General features: G+C 35.0%; 1 long non-coding RNA gene and 1 pseudogene across 2 annotated transcripts in view; one reads left to right on the forward strand and one right to left on the reverse strand.

Annotated features, from left to right (window-relative positions):
• Window positions 1–18,190, forward strand: part of LOC107973442 (uncharacterized) — a 1,262,479-nt gene that overhangs the window by 761,956 nt on the left and 482,333 nt on the right. For both annotated transcript variants that reach the window (XR_010149143.1, XR_010149144.1), the window contains exon 4: window positions 2,520–2,612. This is a non-coding gene — a long non-coding RNA (uncharacterized LOC107973442). The remainder of the gene's footprint in view (window positions 1–2,519; window positions 2,613–18,190) is intronic.
• Window positions 11,166–12,072, reverse strand: LOC134807771 (heterogeneous nuclear ribonucleoprotein A1-like; annotated as a pseudogene).

Here is an 18,190-nt window from a genome sequence, read left to right on the forward strand (position 1 = left end):
ATCATCTTGCTCAGAGTTCCTGATTCCATTTTTTATTTACCTTTTGAAAAATCAATATTCCAGCTTTGCCGTCTATTTGTAAATTTCATATCAAACACCATAGACCTTGTTTCTCCTACTGCTAAAATGATGCCACTCTTACTGCATAAATCAGTAGCTATTTCATTTTCATGTCAAACCTAAAATGAAAATGGAAACAGAAGGCAAAAATAGTGCAGGAAAATGAAAATGACAAATATGATATTTAATTGAAGTAACATGAATATTTTATGTTAAAAAATGTAATTACATAATAGATTGCAGCCCGTGGCACGCAGCTTACCTCTGTCTTGGTGTGAGTGCCCATGATCATTTTATCTCAACAGGCATTCAGGTCTACAGATTCACATCTTAACTGACAATGGACAAAAATTAGTCAGAAGAAACTCAATTCATTTCAGTCACTTAAGTTTTCATTTGGCAAACATTATCCTTAAGCATTAATTCAATATTTAAACTAGCAATCGTTCGTTATTACCGGGAGCTTTAGAACTGTCAGAAGTCAAACTAAAACCTCTCAGAAATCATTATTCCTTCCTTCTCCAATGAAATTGTTTTGCCATATGATGAATAAAATTTTATACAGATCTTCATTATATTACCATCTCAAGAATAGCAAAACACATTATATAACTGTGTATCATATATATTTTAAAAATAATTTAAAGCATAATGAGAATTCTCACCTAAAAAAGGGATATATGTTCTTCTTAGAATGTTTTTATCATACATATTCAAAATGATTCCTTCATGAAAGTCCTTTTGAATGTGATTGAAATCAGAATTCATTTAAATTCAACTCTACTATGCATATTATGATGAAGGCCCAGAGAATGTAGTAAAAAGATAATGGCCACTCAGTTTCAAATAGAAAATTGATTTTCAAACAGAAAATGCAACATGGGAATACAAAATTTAAAATATACTTTTGGCTTATGTGAGAAGTACAGTTTGATGGAGTTTTCTAATTTCAATACATATTATGTTTGCTATTTATGCAGATTCCATAATGAAATGCACCTAGATCTAGCTGATGTTTGCTGACTCATTACACTGTTTCAAGCATTACCGGTGGTGCCTTCAGAACTATTTCCCTATTTAATACTGACAACAGCCTTGAACACTAACTACTTATTTTATTTTGTTTGTTTCCATTAAGTAGTTGGGAAACTGAAGCTCAGAAATACAAAGCATACACTAAAAATAGAATAAAAAGGCAACAGAGCCAGGTTTCAAACCCTTCTCCTGGCTTTAGATATCTAAATAGAATAAGAACAAAAATCTTACCAAGCTAAGTCCATGCTGATTCTGACCTGGTTTGCTGACGTCTATATTGATAATAAGACTGGTGAAATCCTGGTTTAAAAAAAATAACAATTAGGACAAAATCCTTTATATTGCTTTCTGAGAACTTTTCATGACAAATATCAACCATCAAAAAGAGAATAATAGAATGTCGGCAGTGGAAGAAAAGATAAAAGCTTACGAGCAAACATTAATTAATAGCAAAGTCAAACTCTAGTTGTAATGATGGTGGTTGAAAATCACAGATTTCTCAAATGTGCTTTTTCCTTTGTTTCCTTGCTTCTATCCATGCTATAGCACTGTTTTTTGTTTGTTTTTTATTTTGTACTCTGCTTCCTGCAGTATTTAGAAACTATGCCAGCAGAGTGCCTACTTGGACCCCCTTTGATAAGTGTTATGGAGGGGAGCAGCATGCCATGCCAATATATCCAGGGATTACCAGGGGCTGATGGGTCTTTATGGCATCTCCCAGGTCAGATGGATTGGGCTTTCTTAAGCACAGTAGATCCGCTGCCCTCATGCTGTGGCTTTTGTTGATGCTGTGGAAGTCATTCAGCCTGTCTCCAAAACAGCATGATTTTGACAAGGTTTTTAGTTTCTGCTGCTGAATAGAATATATTCAGTGCCTAGTCACTTTGCAGCAGCAATTAAAAGAACCCTTAGCCTTGCTTCCTTTACGTAAAACTGTTGACAGGTAGTAAAGAGCTGTGTGGCACACTTGGATATGTGTTGAAAATGGCTTGCGTTTTCAGACACACCTCAAATTCCCGAAATCATGAACTATAAAGCAAATGCCAATCAGGTTAATGATTTCTTCCCACAGAATTCCATTACAGAAGTGAAGTCAAGTTTTATGATATATAACCTAAAGTTTTAGTTGAATGCATTTCACTAAGAAGAGGTTAAGGCATTATGACCAAACAATATGCTTGATATTTCTGTTGCAGAAAAAAAAATAGTTTTGACAAAGTATTCTCTACTGGCACTACTTTATCTTGGCTCCCACTTCCTTTCCTGAAGTTATTTTTTTCTTAGATGGTATTATTTTCTTCCTTGATTAAAAATTCTCTCTCATCACTAATTGCTTTTTATGTGATTGCTAGGTGACAGGTTTGTGATATTATTTAGTCACAATATTGATATTAAATTAGTTTTTATTATTATTTTTTTTGTAGAAGTGAGATCTCACTACGTTGCCCAGGCTGGTCTTCAACTCCTAACCTCAAGTGATCCTCCCATCTCAGCATCCCAAAGTGTTGCGATTACAGGTACGAACCACTGCGCCTGGCCAATAAGTTCTTTAAGCATGCTCTCGAAAGTGTGTTTTGGGATCTCCAGTGGCTATTTAAATATTTGTGCTTGGCTTGACGTCTTTTGAACACTAATGTTGCATTAGAGGAATTTGGTACATTAGACGTCCTGCCTACACAAGCTAGAAGCCCTTCTTTTCATAATGTCCTTCAAAACAGATTTTAGAAAAAGGTCCAAGTCTCTTTCAATTAGACAAATGCACATAAGAGTCTGATTCAGGTGACAGTGATGTGAGAAAAAGGATGCTGGGTAGAATTTATCTGGGAAGATACAAGTTATGATGAAGAGAGGTCTGGCTGTCAGAGCATCCTATGGCTGGAGCTGGCTTTGGGAGTCCCAGGGTTTGAGCTTGGAGGTGGCTGCTGGAAGGTCTCCACTGGAGTAGCCTGCAGTCTAATCTAGGAACTGGAATCTCTAGTCTTAAAAAGTCTTGAGTCCTTGCAGAGGCTCAGTGAGCTGCCTCTATCCATATATATATATATATGACATTATATATAGCTAAAGTGGATATTCTTGTAAAACCAGCACTAAGAGATAACCAAACTTTCAAACACTGACTTTCAATTCTTATTTTGATATCCCATGTAGCTGTTAATAGAAAGAAGCATAGCAGATGTTTTCCCTTATATGCCAACCATTGCTTTAATCTATTTTCTACTCTCCTTGTTTAATCATCAACCATTACCTTTCATATGGTGGATACTCAATAAATACTGAATATATAAACTCTCTTATTCAAACCTTATGATATAAAGCAAATTATCTGTGTCAAGTGCTTGAGGGCAAAGCAGCATTAAATTTATCATAAGTAGAAAATATTGCCTTAGAACTTAGTGGACTGAAAGTGCCTTGAGGGAGGAAGTAGAACAATCAGATGAGAAGAGAGAAGGTAGGTAATAGGAAAGAGGAAATAATAAGAAAAACTTGTTTATGATCCACAAATTCTCCTTTAGTTATGAACAAAAGGAAAAAATGCTTTTTCATAAGCAATCAAAAAATAAATGTTGCCATTTAAATCATTTCTGTGAAGGCAAAGATGTCATTTAAAATTTAATAACACTTGTCCAGAATGTTGTTTTATTATTTTTACAATAAAGTATGGAAAATGTAATAACAAAGGATAAAGTAATAAATCAAGTTGCCAGCATGATAAAAAAATTATTAGAGCAATATCAAATTTAACTGGACTCTCATTTAATGGGGTGATAGAAAGCTAATAAAAATAGTTTTGAGGCAACAGGCAATACGTGACTCCAACTCACACAACTTTAATAGTCAGGAAGAAGGGGTCTGGTTACACAAAATAATAATATGTGTCATTTTCTGCAACTAAAATTTCATTGTCTGAGACTTGTTTGGGATTGTGCTCTAATTTAGTAACGCTTATTTTAATTGTATTTTTGCAATGAAGTAGACTTCACTTTCTGTCAAGTGTCATCAATTCAGTTTTCAAAGCCTGTATGTCTCCACACACACCTACCTATACTAGTACTACATATAATAAAATAAGAATTCTTCAGAATGAGAGAATAACTGGGTCAGAATGCTATTCTGTTGAAACTGCATCATTTTCCTACACAAGTGAAAATCAGCAAGGTATTGTGACATACAAGTGCCAATATATTGAAGGTATAGAATCAAATACTTTTAGAGGTTCAATGCACTTTAAAGGTCATCCCCAATTTTCTACTCCCTTAGGAATCTTTTCAATAACATCTCTGGCAGATGACTGTATAACTGTAGTGGTAGTATTAAGTATCCATTTGTTTACTTAACAAAATAATTATTGGTCTTTTTGCGTGCTACAGACATCATGCTAGGAGGGTGTTTGCTAGATATCATATGCCACATATTGTGGAGGCCTATCTTTAGAATGTTCTTCCCACTCTACAGTGGGGTAAAATTCAAACTTTGTGACCCATCAACAGCCATGCATTTTTTAAAATTAATCATTTAGTTAAAATTTCTATGTATATTGCGCTTCATGATCCAAATAACTAAATTTAATTGTAATTGTTAGGTAGAGAAATTCTTATAGTTCCATTTAATTACACTTTTTTATCAGAATAGTAATCTTTATTAAAATATCAAGGCTTATCAATGTAAAGAACACCAGGTCAGGCATGGTGGCTCATGCCTGTAATCCCAGTACTTTGGGAAGCCAAGGCAGGTGGATCAATTGAGCCAAGGAGCTCAAGGTTCCAGTGAGCTATGATCTTGACACTGCACTCCAGACTGGGCAAAATAAGTAAATAGATAAATTTTTTAAAAAAATTTAAAAACCCATTTAAGAGAGGATATATACTGAGCAAAATAAATATCTAGGGTACACTTTGTCTTCGTATTCTTAACTGTTTTTTTAACAATGTGCTGTAATTCCCAATCATGTTTCACGAAGAGATTTCTCTCTTCTATAGGTTAATCAAAATATAACATATTTTCTTAACTTTGAATTACAAGTCTCTCTTGAATTTAAAACTGATGCAGAGCTTATGCGTCTCCTTTGCCTTCTGCCATGATTATGATGCCTACCCAGCCATGCTGAACTGTGAGTCCATTACACCTCTTTCCTATATAAATTACCCAGTCTTGAGTATGTCTTTATTTGCAGTGTGACAACAGGCTAGTACAATATATGCAAAGTTTCTGACACATATAAAATTAAAAGTATCAAGGCATGGAACACTGTGGATAGTATATAAATGTGTTTTTAAAAGCCCTTACTTTTGAATGGACCTAAATTTTCTGAAAGAATACTAGGCGGAAGGGAAGATTACACACATGTACACAAACACACTATGAAATGTTTAAAATTTAAAATTTCTCTAAAGGGTTATCATTTAAAGCAAAAAAGGAACAATATTGTATTGTAGCATTAAAAACATATTTAGAAGACGTAAGAAGAGCACAAAGGACAGGAAAATGTTAAATGGGATTACGCTGTTGCAAATTTTACACATTGTTTGACTGTAGATAAGCAAAACATGCATACAGTAATCTCTAGGGAAGTCAAAGAGAGAAATGTTATAAAAAGGATGTCTCAAGAATTTGTAAAGGAAATACAAATAAAATACTAGAAAAACATATTACTCATCAAAAAAGGGCAGATAAAGATCTGCAGAACAAAATATATATTAGTATTTGGAACAAATATCAATACTTAGAATAAATGGAAAGAAAAGAAACACTCCAATTAAAAGACTTTGATTATAAGACTGAATTAAAAAAACAAGGTCTGCCTATATGCCATCTAAAAGGAATATTAAATAAAAAAGACAAAGACTGCATTAAAATAAGAGCTTGAGGAAACTTCACTTTGAGAACCCTAAGCATAAGAAAGTAGAAGTAAGTATATTAACATCAAAGTCTAGTGTACTTCATGACCAAAAATATTATCAAAAATCTGTGTGCTCACAATAATAGACTTTCAAAATACAAAAGCAAAATTAATAAACGTAAAAGAAAAATTAAAATGCACAAACAATTGGAAATATTAACACTACCCTCTCAAAAATGGATAGGACTCATAAAAATCATTGCAGACATGATATTTTTGAACAGCTATAAATCTTAATTGACATTGACAGAACACTAAATCTAACAGTTGAAGAATATATATTATTTTCGAGTGTGCATTAAACATTCACCAAAATAGACAAAATGCTCTGTCATAAAACATAAGATCAAAGAATCAAAATAATACAGAATATATTCTCTGAGCACAACAACATTGATTTAGAAATCAGTAGAAAAGACATATACTCTGAGTATCTGTAATAATCCGTGGCTCAATGAAGAAATCTAAAGAAAAATTAGAAGATCTTTTTAGTGTTCTGCTAAAATGGTGTTTAGAGTAAAATTTTTAGATTTAAGTGCCTGTAGTAGAAAGGAAAATGCCTGGGTAGAAAAGCAGTGATCTAAATAACCACCATAAGAAGGTAGAAATGTGTGAATTTTTTTAAGCAGGTAGAAAAATAATAATAAACTATAAGATCTCATCATATTGTACCCCATAACATGCCCAATTAGTATATGTCAATGAAAAATAAAATACACATAAAAAAGAACAAAATCAATCTATAGGTCAATGATGAAGAAAAATAACGAACAAAATTAATGCTAAGGCCAATAATGAAGAAACATTTTTTTAAATGGAATATTGGTTCCTGAAAAAGATTGATAAACTTCTAGAGAAACTGATCAAAGTTAAAGAGAAAGAGAAAAAAAACTAGCAAGAAAATACAAAATGACAATATCTAGAATTAAAAAAATGGGTATAATTAGAAAGCTTTCTTATATTAAAATGGTGATAAGGAGTATAAACCACGTAGTGTCAAAAATTAGAAAATATGGATAAAATATTGAAAACAAATCTCAAGACCAAGGCTTTATCTCTATTCCTTCTGAAACATTAGTGAGCTCAAAAATCACTCTGAGGTTCTTGTTAAAATGCAGATTTTTATTCAGAGTTCTAGAGTGAGACTCAAGATGGTGCATTTGTAACAAACTCCCATTTGATACTGATGCTGATAAAGTAACTATACTATATGAGAAGAGATATCCACTATGCTCTTACAATCCTTTTGTGTATTGAATGAATTTGTAAGCATAAAGGACAGTTTGCTTTGATCTGGAATCCAGGGAAGGAGCGCCAAAGACATGGGATATTGACTTTATAAGTATTTGAATGGTCACCAGGTTGTAACAGGCACCTGGGTACAAGGAGAAGAATCTACGTATTACTTGGAGAGAAATGAAAATAAAATTCTAAAAACACGTAAACAAAAAAATCCACAAAATACACTACTTCACAAGCTTCATGCATCCTTCTTGAACTGGATCCTACTGATTCCAAGCCAGAAGGGTGAAGATACCTAAGCTAGAAGAGAAGCTATGATATAACTTTGATAATGGGTATAATGGAAACCTGTACCTCTTTTTGTTGTTTCTCCCTTTTAATAATGGAGGTAAATTTTCAAAAAAAAAATACTAAAAATAGCAAAAATAATACAATTAAGTAAAGATCACATTTAAAAGGGCCCTTGATTTGCAGGAAAAAAATCAAGTGTAAAATTTTTCTTGCTATAACAATCTTTTAGGCTATGTCGTTTTAGTGAAAAAATGTAATTTGACAACGTTAAAAGAGAGTCACTAGTCTTCAAACATAGTTAATCTTCAAAATTAAAACTAAGGTACTTTTCTCATTTAAAAGCTGCACAGTCAATACAAAGTGTGTTTTGCCTCATATTAACACTGTATGTCTCTAAAGCTCAGCATAAATAAAGCATGTACAGATCAAACTATTTTCTCTTTGATTTATATTTTTATTTCACTAATATTTTACATTCTATTCTGATTAATTGTAAATAAGCACCGACATCTAAGTTAGGATAATGTTGCTTGAAAAACCTTAGAAATTTACTAAGATAAAATAGCAGACAAAAAGTAACCAATTATATATCACAGATCATCATAAAATAGCTAGTTGGCTTTTGCAGCATGCTGATTTCTTGGACAGTGGATTTAATTCAGAGTCTGGTCTGAGGACTGAAGTTCCAGAAAATCACCTTTATAAGCAGACTCCAAATTAATCAGGCCCTCAATTTTGCAGGATATGTGTGCACAAAGCAGAATATTAAAACATAGAGATGGTAGATGTTTTTTCCTCCTGAATGTATTTCACTCTCTGATGTGGCACATGCCTTTCCGGGAATCATGATTTCTAAGAACCTGAATTCAGAGCCTTAAGATGACTTACTGCATGAACTCAGAGCACAGGAAACTGGGCTAAAGGGTATGTTAGGCCATGGAAAATCCTGGTGATCTCTGTCATCACAGGATGTGCCTGTGTAGTGATTAGAGGGCTGTGTAGTAAAGTTTGCATTACCCTAATCTGGTGTCTCTACCTATAGACTTTGTTAGATAAACACTGATGATTCTTCCACTGCCTTTGCTTCACGTTTCTCATCTCCACGCAGACCAAGCACCTTCCTCCTATTCACTCATTTTTTTCTTCAGGCACTGTGGTAGGCAGAAAAGAAATGGCCCCTAAAGATGCCCACATCCTCTCTCCTGGAACCTGAAAATATGCAATGCTCAGTAGCAAAGGGAAGGTAAAGTCACAGATGGAATTAAGGTTGCTAATTAACCAACTTTAAGATAAGGACTATTCTAGGTTATCCAAGTAGGATGAATGTGATCACAAGGGTTCTTAAATGTGGAAAGGGGAGGCAGAAGAGGTAGTCTCAGAGTGAGGCAGTATGAGGTGACTAGACTGGCCATCACTGGCTTTGGAGGTGGTAGGGGACCAGGAGCCTAGAAATGCTAGCAGCTTCAAGAAGCTGAAAAAGGTGAGTAAATGAATCCATCCCTCGAACCTCCAGAAAGAAATCTGCCCTGCTAACACCTCAGTTTTAGTCTAATGAGACCCATTTCAGACTTTTGACACTGAGAACTGTGAGATAAGAAATTTGTGTTGTTTCAAGCTGCCCAACTTGTGGTCACTTGTTACAGCAGCCAATAGCATAGGCATATTATTATGTCCTGTTGCTTTACTTTTGTCTTAGGAAATATCTTGTATTTTAAAGGGGTTTTTACCACTGAGAATTTCATCCAGTGTGAGTTGACTATAATGAAGACCAACTTATTGATGACTTACCTTACTGTAGTTTTCTATATATTGACAACAAAAGCATGGGATATGGAGTAAAATAGTTGGAGTTCCAACTCTGGTTTTTCACTTGATGGTTCTGAGTTCTCTAATCAATTTGTTTTAAAGACTATCAATTTTCTAAACCACTATGTTTACTCAGCTATACGTAACTGACTTGACACATAGGATGTTTTGAAGTTCAAATTGGAGAATGATACATAATTAAGATAATCAACTTGTTTTCTTAATTTACAATGATAGACATTAAGACTGAAAGGGAATACTATTTAGAAGCTGACTAGCTTAGCAGGAGATATTTGCCCTATACCACTGTTTTTAAAACTCTGCCACTAGGCCGGTTGCGGTGGCTCTCGCCTGTAATCCCAGCACTTTGGGAGGCCGAGGCAGCCGGATCAAGAGGTCAGGAGATCGAGACCATCCTGGCTAACATGGTGGAACCCTGTCTCTATTAAAAATACAAAAAATTAGCCGGGCATGGTGGCTGGCGCCTGTAGTCCCAGCTACTCAGGAGGCTGAGGCAGGAGAATATCTTGAACCCAGGAGGCAGAGGTTGCAGTGAGCTGAGATCGCACCACTGTACTCCAGCCTGGGTTGCAGAGTGAGACTCCATCAAAAAAAAAAAGCCATCTGCCATTAATTTTGGTGGGAAGCTTGGTTGAGATAGGCAAAGGTTGAAGGAAGGGAGAGGTTGGGTGGTGAACTAATTTACTCGTTACCCACACTCGATTTAAACCAAAGCAATACCAATCTGTGTAAAATAGAATTTGAAGTAAAGGGAGAGGGTTCAAAAAAGTTGAGAACACTTGCACTGTATTATGTGCAAATGCCAGGTCCATGTAACCTTGAATAGTTCCTCTGGCCTGTCTATGTGAACATTTGGAGATGCACAGTTCCTATAAGCAGGTGCGTAGAAACAGAAGGGTACATATTTGCATATAGGATTAAAAGAAATGACTTCCGTAAAACGTCTAGCACAGAGCTACAGAGTGTATTTTTAATACATTACAGTTCTTGAGTAAAGATGATTATTTGATAACACTAAGTGATATGAAGCCAAGAAATGTAGTAGTGTTCGAATCCTTTCCACCTCCCTTACTCTTGGGTTCTGACTTTAGAAACTAAGTAATTCCAGGACATAAGTGAAAACACATTTCAAGTGCCCTCTATTCTACTTACTTGGTTAATTAGCCTGCGCATTATTTTTAAAATAAATTTTGTTCTATTGCTAAAATGCCTTCTCTAGAAAGTTTCTGTCTGTTGAATTCATTATTTAAAATTGAATCTTACTGCTTTGGGTAAATATCAGTATGTTTACTATGTATTTGCATTGTGCTGGCATTAGGTAAGCATTCATACAGTGTTCCTTCTTATGAAGAGTGACATATTTTATAAGAGTGGAAAACCATGGAAATGAATTCTCATAGTTTCATAAAATATATCCAGTGTCTGTCTTGCAAAATATTGTAATACCATATAGTTAATAATATAATAATTAATATTCTTAAACATTTCCAAAAGACCAAGTATACTATGAAAAATTTTTTTTAAAAAAAGGCATTTATTCAGCACCACAATCAGACTATTACATTTAGCAATCAACAGCATGGGTGCAAAAAAAAAAAAAAAAAAACTACATTAAAACCCTTTGTTGGAATGCTTTACGCTTTCCACAGAACAGAAACTAAAATAACCTGTTATACAGTTAGTCACAAATACAGTCCTCGAGTTTTTTGCCCACACACATGAGTATTTTTCTAAAACATTTCTTCTTTTTAACAGCTAGGCCCTGCCACCACTGTGCTTGGCTAAGTTTACAAATCTATTACAACCTGTAGCTTCCCTGTCACTTCTCTGGCTCTCCTCTCTTGCTAAGCTTTGTTTCCTAATTAAAATTTTCTGCCACTGCCATAGCTACTGCTTCTACTGGAACCGCCATCACCACCTTTGTTTCATGGTTTGGCAAAGTATTGGCCTCCACCACCATAAGGGCCAGAGCTTCTGCATCCAAAGTTTCCTCCCTTCACGGGTCCAAAATTTGAAGAGTGATTGTTGTCATTGCCAAAATCATTGTAGCTTCCACCACCTCCAAAATTGCTTCCATCATTACCAAATCCATTATAGCCATCCCCACTGCCACCATATCCACTACCACTATGGCTGCCACCAAAGCCACCACAACCATTGAAGTTTCTTCCATGACCAAAGCTGTCATTCCCACTGAAACCACCTCCATGACCACCACCAAAGTTTCCAGAACAACTTCGACCTCTTTGGCTGGATGAACACTAGCCATCTCTCACTTTGACAGGGCTTTCCTAACTTCACAGTTGTGGCCATTCACAGTATGGTATTTCTGAATGGCAGTCTTATCCATGGAGTCATGGTCATCAAAGGTTACAAAGGCAAAGCCCCTTTTTTTGTTACTGCCTTGGTCAGTTATGATTTCAGTTACTTCAATATTTCCAAACTGTTCAAAATAGTCTCTTAGATGATGTTCTTCAGTGTTTTCATTAATGCCACCAACAAATATCTTTTTCACAGTTAAGTGGGCACCTGTTCTTTGAGAATCTTCTCTTGAGATCGCTCTTTGGTTCCACAACTCTTCTATCCACCTTGTGTGGCCTTGCGTTCATGGCTGCATCTACCTCCTCCACAGTGGCATATGTGACAAACTCAAAGCCCCTGGAGTACTTGGTGTTTGGATCTCTCATGACCACACAGTCCATGGGCATTCCCTACTGCTCAAAATGGCTCCTCAGGCTCTCATCAGCTGTTTCAAAGCTTAACTCTCCAATGAAGAGCTTCCTCAGCTGTTCAGGCTCTTTGGGAGACTCAGACTTAGACCTGATGGCAGAGAGAAGAGCGATTTTAACCATGCTTCTTCGGCAGCATCCACGGGCAGAAAGGCTATGAAAGTATTTTAAGCAAATAAATGTATTATAAATATTTACACAACACAAGAATTTTTACTGTTATCAGAGGATGTGAAAAATATATTAAATAGACATGATATGATCATTTCATTTGAATAAAGAAAGCACAGTAAATTATCCCAAGAAAAAGTTGAAGAAACAAAAATATTAACTGTCAAAACTTACTAAGGTTGAGTGACAATACAATGTTTTTTCTTGGTAACTTTGTGATAATTTATTTTGGGTAATGTCTATTGAGATACACTATAAAAGTTTGATTTTATTTATAATTTTTATAATACCCTCTTCCCCCACACACTTTCTGGATGAAAACAGCCTGAACTTCTATAATGTTTTCTTTCAAGGAAATATTTAGCACAGACATACACAAAATAAATAAAACCTAAAACCTACTTTAAAAAGCTTCTGTAATGCACTGATTCCATATACATACATACATACATGCACATGTGTATAATTCTACATTGTGTTTATTTATATATATATTTGTGCTAACTTACATACAAACATATCAACTGTCATTACCAATACTGAGATGATTTGAGATCGTGTATGAACATGACCATGTAATGACTGAAGACCTAGGTCTAGGAAAACATCTTTTTACTAAAAATTATTATGTTTAATTCAATAATGAAAAACAATAATAATTATTTTTTACTATTTATAACAGCTTTTGTCCTTTTTGAAATTGTAAGATGTTTTCAAACATTTGACAAGTTCTCAAAATCTTTCACAAACAGCGTTATTTTACCCATTGTAATTCTAAAGAAAGAAATATATGCAGATTGTACATTCTAATTACTATTGGTCTCAAGTGGATGCCAATCTATACTGTGAAAATATAATGGAAATTTGCCTTAACTTTGCGTATTGGGGTGATGATAATAGACAATCACTACATATCAAATACTCTACTCCTCTAGATTCCGAAATTCTTTTTTCAACCCATTGTACTCTGGAAGTTCCAATACTGGTACACTGGGAGGAGCAATTTTCTAGAGTGAGGACCAGTTCTTAGAAGTTTTATTATTATATATGATATGTGCAAAAAGTATGTAATGTACATTAGATATAATCAGTCTACATACATTTACTGAACAATTATTGATGCCTAATAGACATGTCAAACTGAATATATTCTAACTAAATTCCTGGTCTTCCCCTAAAAACTTGCTCTACCACATTGTAAATAGTAGTAATTCTATCCTTTCAGTTAGTCTTAAAATCTTGGAGTTACCCATGTGTTCTCATTGTTCAATTCCCACCTGTGAGTGAGAACATGTGGTGTTTGGTTTTTTGTCCTTGTGATAGTTTGCTGAGAATGATGGTTTCCACCTTCACATGGACACAGGAAGGGGAACATCACACACTGGGGCCTGTTGCGGGGTGGGGGGAGGGGGGAGGGACAGCATTAGGAGATATACCTAATGTTAAATGCTGAGTTAATGGGTGCAGCACACCAACATGGCACATGTATACATATGTAACAAACCTGCACGTTGTGCACATGTACCCTAAAACTTAAAGTATATATAAAAAAAACTTGGAGTTACCCTTGATTTCTCTCTTTCACTCAAAAAATCCTGTTATCCTGAAATATTTCCAGAATACTACCACTTCCCACCGCCTCTGCTGCTTGTCGAAGCCATCATCATCTCTAACTCCTATCCTTGTGCCCCTTACAGTCTAATTTCAACCTAGCAGCCATTGTTATCCCCCTAAGTATAGATCATGCCATCTCTTAGTTCATATGTCCAAGGGCTCCCCATCTTACATAAAGTCAAGGCCAGCCTCTTCACAATGGCTGTGAGGCCCATCACACTAGCTCCCTGCTACTTCTCTGACATATTCTTCAGCTCCAGCCATTCTGGCTCCTTCTTGGTTAATTACAACATCAGGAATTGTATTGGTTCTTCCTGATTCCAGGAATATTCTTTCTCCATATGTCTGGTGGCTCATCCCTCCTATCTTTCCAATCTTTGCTCACATGTAACCTCCACAGAGAGGCCCCTGCCCTGACCACCATACTGAAGCTTGCAAAACAAACCCTGGTATTCTTGTTCCCCTTCCCTGCTTGATTTTTGTCTGTAACACTAATAAACTTCTAACCTATTATACAGTTTACATATTTCCCCTCACTAGAAAATCCATGAGGGAAGGAATTTGTTTATTCCTTTAGCCCAAGTCCCTCGAGGTGTGGCTTACACACAATGAAAATTTCTTGAGTGAATGAATGAATATGTGCTATTCACTGTAATAAGTACCCAGGAAGCCGATAGTGAACAGGACACATGCCTCCTGCTTAACGGAGCTTACAGGCTATTGCACTAGTTGTAGCACTTAAAACTTGAAGAGATATTTAAAGTGCACATATTCCAAATTCAACATTTTATAGATCAAGAAACTGAGGCCCAGTTATGTTATGGGGCTTTTCAATAACACTAGAGGTTTCAGAATTCAATTATCTGATTCATAATGCAGCAGTGTTTTTACTATAAACTACGCTTAACAATTACCTTTTATCATAGTTTGCAATCAAAGTACAGCACGTGTTATAAAAATTAAATATAAGACATATAGGGGAAAAGCCAATGTACAATATTACACATTATATTATTTATGCTGCTGAATAAGTGGTATAAACAAGTAATGGAGCTGAGTGCAGTGATGCATGCCTGTAGTCCCAACTACTCTGGACATGAGACGGGAAGATCTCTTGAACATGAGTTCAAATTCGATCTGAGTAACATAGCAAGACTTCCTCTCTTTAGAGCAAAAACAACAATAACAATAAACAACAAATAATGCTGGAGTAGTTCAGAAATCTCTGTGCTCTAGAATTATTATGGCATAATTCAATGAACTGAAAAATGAGTGAATAAAAAATAATGAAATGAGGTATAATATAACCAAAGTTGTGGAAGTAGAGTAGATATAGTTTGGGAAGATAATAAAAGAGAGTGAGAAGCTCCCTTGAATTAATTTAAGTCTTTAGGCTTTAGAGAATTGAAATCCTTCCAGATACTACACATTGAAGATGTGATCACAGATGAACTCAAGATGTCATCATGGAAATCAGGTGAGAAAATGTTCTTTCAATTTTCAAAAAGATAAAAATAGTGGATGACAGAAATAAAAATACTGAATAAACTAGCTAAACAAAGCTTTCATGAGCAATTAGTGGCAGAATTGGCAGTTATAAGGAGTTAGCATAGGCTTAATGATAACAAGACCTGCTATAATGGTTTGATATTGCATCTTAAAGTTAGTATGGCCGAGGTAGGTGGATCATCTGAGGTCAGAAGTTCGAGACCAGCCTGGCCAAGATGGTGAAACCCCATCTCTACTAAAAACACAAAAGTTAGCAAGGGATGGTGGCAGGTACCTGTAATCCCAGCTACTCAGGAGGCTGAGGCAGGAAAATCACTTGAACCCAGGAGGCAGAGGTTGCAGTGAGCCAAGATCACACCATTGCACTCCAGCCTGGGTGACAAGAGTGAAACTCTCTCTTGAAAAACAAAAAAAAAAAGAAAAAAAAAAGTCAGTATGATGGTGCCCATATTTGTTATGTGTGTATTTGTGTATGTGCATGCACATTTGTATGAATTTGAGAAAGGTATTTGACAAAGTTTCTCTTGTTGTAGGCCATATGGAGTTAAATAATCACCACATTTTGCTGGTTCATATCTGGCTGAACATTTATACATCAATTATTGATTAATGAATAGGTTTCAACTTAGAATAGTCTATACTGCAGCAAGTTTTCTACCTTGTCTCATTTATTTTTTCCTTTTTAACATTTGTGTCAATGACCTGAATGTAGATCAAAATAAAGCACAGTTATGAAATTTGAGGCTGAGGCTATATAATATGGCTATTTAAATATAAGATGACAGAATCAAGGTTTCAATGACATTGAGCAGAAATGATAATCATAATTTTAATTACCACATATTGGAGTACCTATTATATGCTGAATAGGCACCTTTATACACTGCATCTCATTTGATTATTACAACTACTCAGCAAAGTAGATGTTATCCTCATTTATACATAAGAAATATAAAAATTAAATCTCATACTCATTGGTTGAAAAGCAATTTTTATCTCAGCTCTGTCTTACTCAAGAGCTCATGCTATACCATTCCTATGCTGAAGTTTATAAAATTTATGAGTAGGAAATTTAATAGGGATAAATGCAAACCCCTACATTTAGATACTGAGTGATTTTCCTGAGTATGGAAAGGGGCAACTTGAATTTAAAATACCTATTTTCTAATAGAAGATTTTTTTATATGAGTGAAGAATTTTATTGAGCTGCTAATGAAGCTAATATAATCTTAAATTTTAGGCTGCATTGAAAGTTTCAGACCAAAAGGATATTTGTCCCATTCTGTTCCTCTTTGATCAGATCATATCTAGACTACTGTGTTTAGTAGGTCCTGTGGCTCCTAAAGAAGTGTACGGACAAACTAAGGAGACTCTTACGGAGCATGAGTAATTATGACCACAGGACGTTTATCACATTCTTTATGTATTTATTGTTATTTTTAAAGTGAGTTCTTACAGGAAAAGTCCCAAATTTCTGTTTGGAAGATACTTATAACAACATATGACCTAATCTTACGAATGAATATTTCTAAATCCAGAGAGTTAGCGGATATACAAGATTTGAACTCATGCACACTTACTGGATAGACCAGATCTCTGAATGACTCTACAAAGCAACATGAAGTACTTCTGGATAAAGCAAAATAACAATACAATAAACCACTTAGGACTACCACACTGAGAGAATGTAGCTCCAATAAAAGCTTTAACAGAGGAAAACAATTAGGGTTTCTACCTATTTATAAACATTATAGGATATATTTATAAGCATATGTATTCATGCAAATAAAGGGTGTACTTCTTCTGTAAGTTCCACCATTACCAAAGGTGCCATAACACATTTTATAGTCACCAGGTAAGAGTGGGAGGATAGTATAAAGCACTCCAGCCATTGCAGTGTATCATGCAGAGGTAACTTGACTGACTGACATGAAAAATGACACTGCTGATCATCACATTCTGTTAGACTTTCAGACAGTTCATTTAGCCTTTGATGTTTTGGGTATATTAACTTCAATTTGGGGCTTTCAAACCAGTTCCAACTGATTTGACAGGAGCAGAAGAGACTTCTGCTTTCCATTTAAAGACTATGATCAAAGAAGTAGTGAATGAGATTTTTTTTTTTAATTTGCTGGTTTTCTTGAGTGCCTTTAGCTATGATCTGGCGCATTTATTCTTCTTTGAGGAAGAGTAAGGTAAGACTAATTTAACACAAATACCTGCAGCTGGAATACAAAGAGGGTTCACTGTGTCATCTCAGGAATTTTCCTCAATTAAGAGGGAGTGAAGCAATGAAAATTGATGTTCCCATAAATATACTGGTTTTTTTTCCATCAAATAAATTTGGAAACTCTGCCAATTGGAAAAAAGATTTTAATCAATGTCAGTTTTGTTACTCAATTATTCTAGCAAAGGTCATAAAGGGAAAAGTCATAAATATTTCCACAAATACAGCAAAGACCATCAAGATTACTTTATTTAGGTCACATTAATGCTTTGTGCTAATGACCATAAAGTATTTTTCATTTAGCTGCTAGTAAACACTGCTAATGAACATCTTTCAGATCTCCTTCAGGTCAGATTGCCTTGAGTGACACTTTAGAATCCATGAATTAGGAATGTGCTCACTGAGGAGAAACGCTCCCTTAAAAAAAAAATTACCTCTTTTCAATATCCTTCCTCCACATAAATACCAAGGACATTAATAATATTATTGTCAATGCAGGAAAGAGATTAAGCTATATTTATCAGTTTAGCATTCTTAGGTCACTTATATTTCTGGAACTAGAATATCAAGCATCTGTACTCTAGGATA

Source organism: Pan troglodytes, chromosome 12, assembly GCF_028858775.2.
Source record: "Pan troglodytes isolate AG18354 chromosome 12, NHGRI_mPanTro3-v2.0_pri, whole genome shotgun sequence".
In the NCBI taxonomy this organism is placed as follows: domain Eukaryota; kingdom Metazoa; phylum Chordata; class Mammalia; order Primates; family Hominidae; genus Pan; species Pan troglodytes.